This window comes from Varroa destructor, unplaced genomic scaffold (assembly GCF_002443255.2).
Source record: "Varroa destructor unplaced genomic scaffold, Vdes_3.0 BEIS01000007.1, whole genome shotgun sequence".
Lineage (NCBI taxonomy): Eukaryota > Metazoa > Arthropoda > Arachnida > Mesostigmata > Varroidae > Varroa > Varroa destructor.
In genome coordinates this window covers 23255932-23261475 of record NW_019211460.1, presented here as the reverse complement: position 1 = coordinate 23261475, position 5544 = coordinate 23255932, and the positions used below count along the sequence as shown (strand labels likewise).

At 42.6% G+C, this 5544-nt stretch overlaps 1 long non-coding RNA gene across 2 annotated transcripts in view; it reads right to left on the bottom strand.

Annotated features, from left to right (window-relative positions):
* The window catches only part of LOC147754468 (uncharacterized), a 5830-nt gene extending 3558 nt beyond the window's left edge, over positions 1 to 2272 (bottom strand). Inside the window, exons 1-2 of one of the 2 annotated variants that reach the window (XR_015317320.1) lie at positions 2029 to 2272; positions 172 to 333 (exon numbers count right to left, since the gene is read on the bottom strand). This is a non-coding gene — a long non-coding RNA (uncharacterized LOC147754468). The remainder of the gene's footprint in view (positions 1 to 171; positions 334 to 2028) is intronic. The other variant, XR_015317321.1, reaches the window with a different exon arrangement.
* Between the last annotated feature and the right edge of the window lie 3272 nt (positions 2273 to 5544).

Sequence of the window (5544 nt, the reverse complement as noted above, 5' to 3'; positions counted from 1 at the left end):
AGGCAACATTAGATGATTCATTTTCGTTCTCGCGTTTGCTTCAATATATGTCAAATGGACATACCCGGCTTCATACACAACGAACTACTAGTTGTTTAGCTGCCAGTGGTGGCCACAGATATCGATGGCCAGTAACTTATCCTCTAGCTAAGCAGTTTGCAGATAGCATACCTTTTTATGTTAAAGAGGCTATAGAATTGCCTTGTCGTGAAGGATTTTGGTAGGTCCTGAAGTCAGTATCAGGGTAACAGATGGATGAGCAATGATCGGCAAGGACGAACAGTAGGCCTAAACAATAATTACCTGGTCAGGACACCTGCACAGAAGACAAAACTAAAATAGAAACAAAAAAGCATAAAACTAGTAAGACTGTATAGGGATTATATAAGCCAAAATTTGCTTAACGTTATCGTCGAAAAGAGCTTACGTTACGGGTAGGAACACACCATATGAGTATATTCGTCAAAAACTCCGTTATTGAAGTTCTCCTACGACAAATTATTTATTTTCGAACTGATATTAATCCTATGGAGATCTCAAAGGGGCAAACTTGTGGGCGAGTTTCGTGCAAAAAAACCTGCCGGTCGACTAAAGTGAAGAAAAAGTTTGTGATTATAGCTAAAAAAAACTCGATGCTTTGAAATCAGAATACAGAAACAGTTTTCCAGAGCTTACTTAACTGTATTAAAGCCTAGTTATATATTTTGGTTGTTATATATGATTCTGGCACAAATATAACGTGCTTATTATAATTGATCTATGACCCTGATTATTCGATATTGTTGCTTCGTCCCAACAAGGTGTGAAGCAGATAAAATAGTAAAAATTTCCTTCAAAAACTAATACGATGACATGTTGTTGACCTGTATAGTCCCTAGGCTTATCACGTACTATAACTCAATGTAGTGATCGTTATGCAAGAAGACGTGTTGTTAGTTTTTCTTCGAAAATACAGCTTTAAGACAGGCTTTGAACTTGTCCTAGAAAAACGACGTAGTTATGATGCGTCTTTATCGTACTGTGAATGTTTAATGAAATGAAAAAAAAAAGCCTTAATTGATCCGTGTAACCTTTTGACATTTAATCGAGGAGAAAGCTGCGCATTTGAAAAATTTACAACTTCTACAGTAATAACATTTTACATCAATATCCCTTTAATAGAAAAACAAAGTGGCCCATATAGCTCCTGAGCCATATGGCCACTATGCCGTATAGCTCTTGGGCCTATCCTACCAATAGCCTTATCTTTTCTTAACATGCAAACTCACGATAACAACGACTTGATCTGCGCGAGCTGCTTACATCGACAGTGAGACGAGGAGTTTTTTTTCCTGTCTAATGAAATTGTGTAATCGTTCAATTTCAGTGTCCTATATTACATGGCAGGCGAACAGAGTAAAAGCATTGCTTACTTAAGCTATAACATTCGGAGAACTAAAGGTAAGTCTTTATGTCTATGGTCTAGCTTGTGACTCTTTTAACGCTTTGCTCCAATGCATAACATATGCAATACGGACAGCCTCCTATCTGTCTCAGTATGGGAAGCATAGTAAATAAATTATCGAACACCCAATTGACCTTTCCCTGCTCAATCGCTACTAAGAAGGAAAACACATTTTTATATGTGGCTTCCTTTTATTGGAGGAAGATGGGAGCGTGACTCCGAGAAGACCGAAGGCTAAGCATGTTTGAATAAGCTAACTTCGAAAACGAACGTGACTACAAACAGGCGCTATTCGACGCTATTCTGTTGCCTCATCTATACCGGAGAATATACAGAGTGACACCCATCGATATGCATACACCTTATATCTATCAGTGGTTCACAACGAAGAATAGCCACAAAAGGAAACACCGCGACCGATTCGAGCAAAGATCTATTTGCCTCAAGAGAACAGCTTTGCATTGAGCGCTCACCTATGCCTACCTTGTCAATAGTGCCCCGCATGCTACCATTATCTATTGTCGTCTGTTTGATAGCCTCAATCTAACGAAACGAATACATGAATAAATAGATGCATGCCTTACTCTTACTGAATGGTTTGCGCAGCGGTCACGCTGAGGGCGTGCCGCAAGCTTCCTTTGCCAGAAAGACTCATCCGAGCCGCAGTGCATGCCACAATAACGGTTCGAATTTGGCCTGACAGGACCCCTGATGGACCTGATGGTTGAAGTCAGCACCTTGCTAAATACTAGCACTTCGGTAAAAGCAGAGCATTTCGATCGGCCGCAGGTGGGCACCAAGTTGCTAGACTAGTTACAAGTAAGGCGTCATGACGTCAGCCGAATAACTACGATGTATATATACGTATATTTATCTGAGGCCGTGTCTGTTTCTTTGTCCCACCGCGTCTGAAAGCGCCAAGAAGCCCAGGGCAAGACTCAGTTGCTGCGTGTGTCTGCTTTGTTTACTAACAGGGGCAAAAGCTATGACGACGCCAGCGGCCTACATGCCAACAGGAAGAGGTAGATGGCAAGGAAAAAAGTACGAGGCGGCGACGCACTATTGGCTGCGATCGCTCATCGGACCATTTACTACCACCACTAGTACCTCCAACTGGATACCCTTTTCATATGACCCCTTTGTCTGTGTGTGACCCTAACGGAGGCTTTCGAAAAGGTCTAATGAAAACGCAGGGTCTGGTCCAGTGTCATCTAAGTGAGGTTTTTAAGATACACGAGATTACTCGCCGCGCGCGTTTCCTTAGTGTTGAACGTCGTCTGATCAGAAAAAGAAATACATGCTAGCCTTTACGTGTCAATACAGAGGTAACCTTTGCTACTCTGTATAGATTATCTTTTGGCTCTTTGTGTAAACATTTAATTTGTACAATTGAAGTTCATGAACTAGGTTTAGCCGAGAGAATGAAGTTGGCAGAGTTTAAGGAAAATACGTTTTCTTTTGGGTTCGTGCTAACGAAGTAAGTCTCGGAAGATTAACTCGGCTCCAGGGTTCAGAAATTCTCAAGTAACCAAGATAATCGACCAAGTGATTATAATTTTCCGTATCGATACGATAGTCAATGATCCCGTATTAGCTATGTAATTATCATTTATCTAAAATAATCTTCAGGGAACGGTATCACAGGTAATTCTATCATGGATATAATAATCTAGAAGCGGACTATAGTAGGCAAACGAAAGCTATTCTAAAAGTTGAGCCAGTTAAACTTTTTGATTTTTGCCATGGCTTATATCAAATGAAAGAAAGACATTTTATTTCAAAATAAACGAAATAATTTAGTGCCTATTCATTTCAACTAAAACATATCTATAGAAGTGCCCTAATTTTCCGTTGGAGCTCTACTCGTTCAAAGGACAGCAATGGCTTAGACCAGGTAGTTTCTCCACAGAGTTACTCTTCTAAACGAGAAGCGTCGTTGTCAAGAGGCGTGCTTTTCCCTCTTGACAGACACTCTATGATGGTCAGATCTTGACAGCGCAATATGGACTTGGACCAAAGGGACAAATGAAAAGTTTGAAAGGGCATCTATCTAAGGTTTCCTGTTTGGCTGTTGAAGTTCCTGTTGAACATGGACACTCGTCTTCAATCATTCGGAGCCTCCCTTTTCGATCAACTTTTCTTCCGTCTTGCCGTTTGCGGAGATGTGGAAGGCTAAAAGAGTTTCATTGAGGGGTTCACTCCAACATAATTCGTTCGTTCCCGACAATCGAAGTCGATCTAAGCTACTCTGTTGCTCAGCCTCAGTTGATCACTGATAGAGAGAAAATGTATTTTCGATAGAACGGTTACAAAGCCCAACGATAATATTTAATCAAATGTATTATAGGGCAATAGATATTTTCTTTTTTGTTTAGTTATGTTCGCTCAATGAACTAGTCAATCCAATAAATAGAAAGCATTTCTCTCTCCAACAATAACGTTATTTTCCTTGTCCCTTCAATATCGCTCCCTTACCTATATCGAATGCCTCTTTGACCTTTAACGTCCTTGGAAGAAGTCGTTGCTGTCCTTATCAGTCAAGCAGAACCATAGAACTATCTTGGGTTTGGTTTATGGACTGAAACGGGAGTGCGAAAGTTGCATCCAAGTGCCCCCACAGGTCAAAATAATGAACCCAAGAGGCCAGGTTATTTTCGAAAGCTATTGACATTGCTGGACCATAGGCCAGACGTAAAAGTCTTTCTTCGTTGGAGTAAGACATGTAGCAATAACGGGCAGTTTGCGTGATTAGCTCTGCATGACACGTAGCTATGGTCATTTTCACCAAGTAGAAGCAGCATCGGGTGTGCGCTCTTTCTCAGTAAGCGGTGACACATATTTTTTCAGCTCGTTTCTCTTTCTCTCTCTTCGCCAGTTGTAGTGCCGTTAATGGTGGTGTTGTTCTTGTTGTTGTCGGCTTTCCTGGCAACAATGCATAGTACAACTAACTACCACTGGGACTCAAATAACGCCTGCAGATCCGCTACTAGTTGTATTATCCACGGCGCAGAAAGGAGTCGTGGTAACCACGTTCCCCCATCGTTCGCTACTTCGACGAATGTCGACCGGGTGTATCCAACGAACGCTAAGTTACCCTACCGCCAAACCAGTCTACATACAGTCTATAGCCCTAAGGCAGGCTGCTTACTTGTCGGAGGGAACCTGTCTGGCTTACTGGCACCCGGAAATTGCCAAGATTACGTTGGGGCTAATCGACAGTCAGGCGAAAGCGGACCCGTTTTCCCGGGATGAACGGCTACCGTTCATACGAGGCCATGTTGCCCTTTATGCCTTCTCCTATATCCACCACGCCTCAACCATTGGCTTGTTTCGCTAACTTGGTCTTTCGGTGGTCTGGCTTTTCTCTGGCCAAAGGCGTTCCATCAGGCCACCCGCTGCCGTTGCAGAAAGAGGGGCCTGGGGGTAGCGAGGGAAGCCAACACGCCTCGTGAACATAAAGGACGCAGGGGGATGCGTGATGTCGTGTTTATGTGCGCGTGGGCTAGCTCCGTTCGTTGTTCATGTCGGACAGAGGTTTTTGCCTCGGGGGACGTGATGAGACTGCATGGCACAGCTGCGTCGCATAGCGTAAATGTCCAACAGTGGGCAGTGGCAGATATCCTATAATACTGTAGAACTCTACAGTTATAGTGCACTCATGTGATATACTGATTTTTTTCTATCTTTCAAAGCTCAAAGTAGCCTAATTAACGCTAATCCTTTGCGCTACATATGAAAGACGATTGAAATGGCCCATGGTCGGAGGAGTTAATCATAGGTTTACATACAATCAAAGAACTACTGGATACCTTCGAACTTTCTTTCACAAAAAGTGTGTTTGGCACCACAGCATAACAGTCCCTGATATCTGTAGTTATATAAAAGATACCTGTTCAGTTATATTCTGTGCAGTCGATTCGTTACCATATAGTAGTAGTAAGCCTATAGGTCCCTGAATCGGCCCGAGGTTGGCTAATCGAAACCAAGCGTTCTCCTCTTACCCATTCACGTTCAGCAGCGCTTCTAATCGTATAGGAGATCTGGGATGTCCTGACAAGTGACAGCGAGGCTTCTCTAGTCGAGATGCAGGAAATATACAC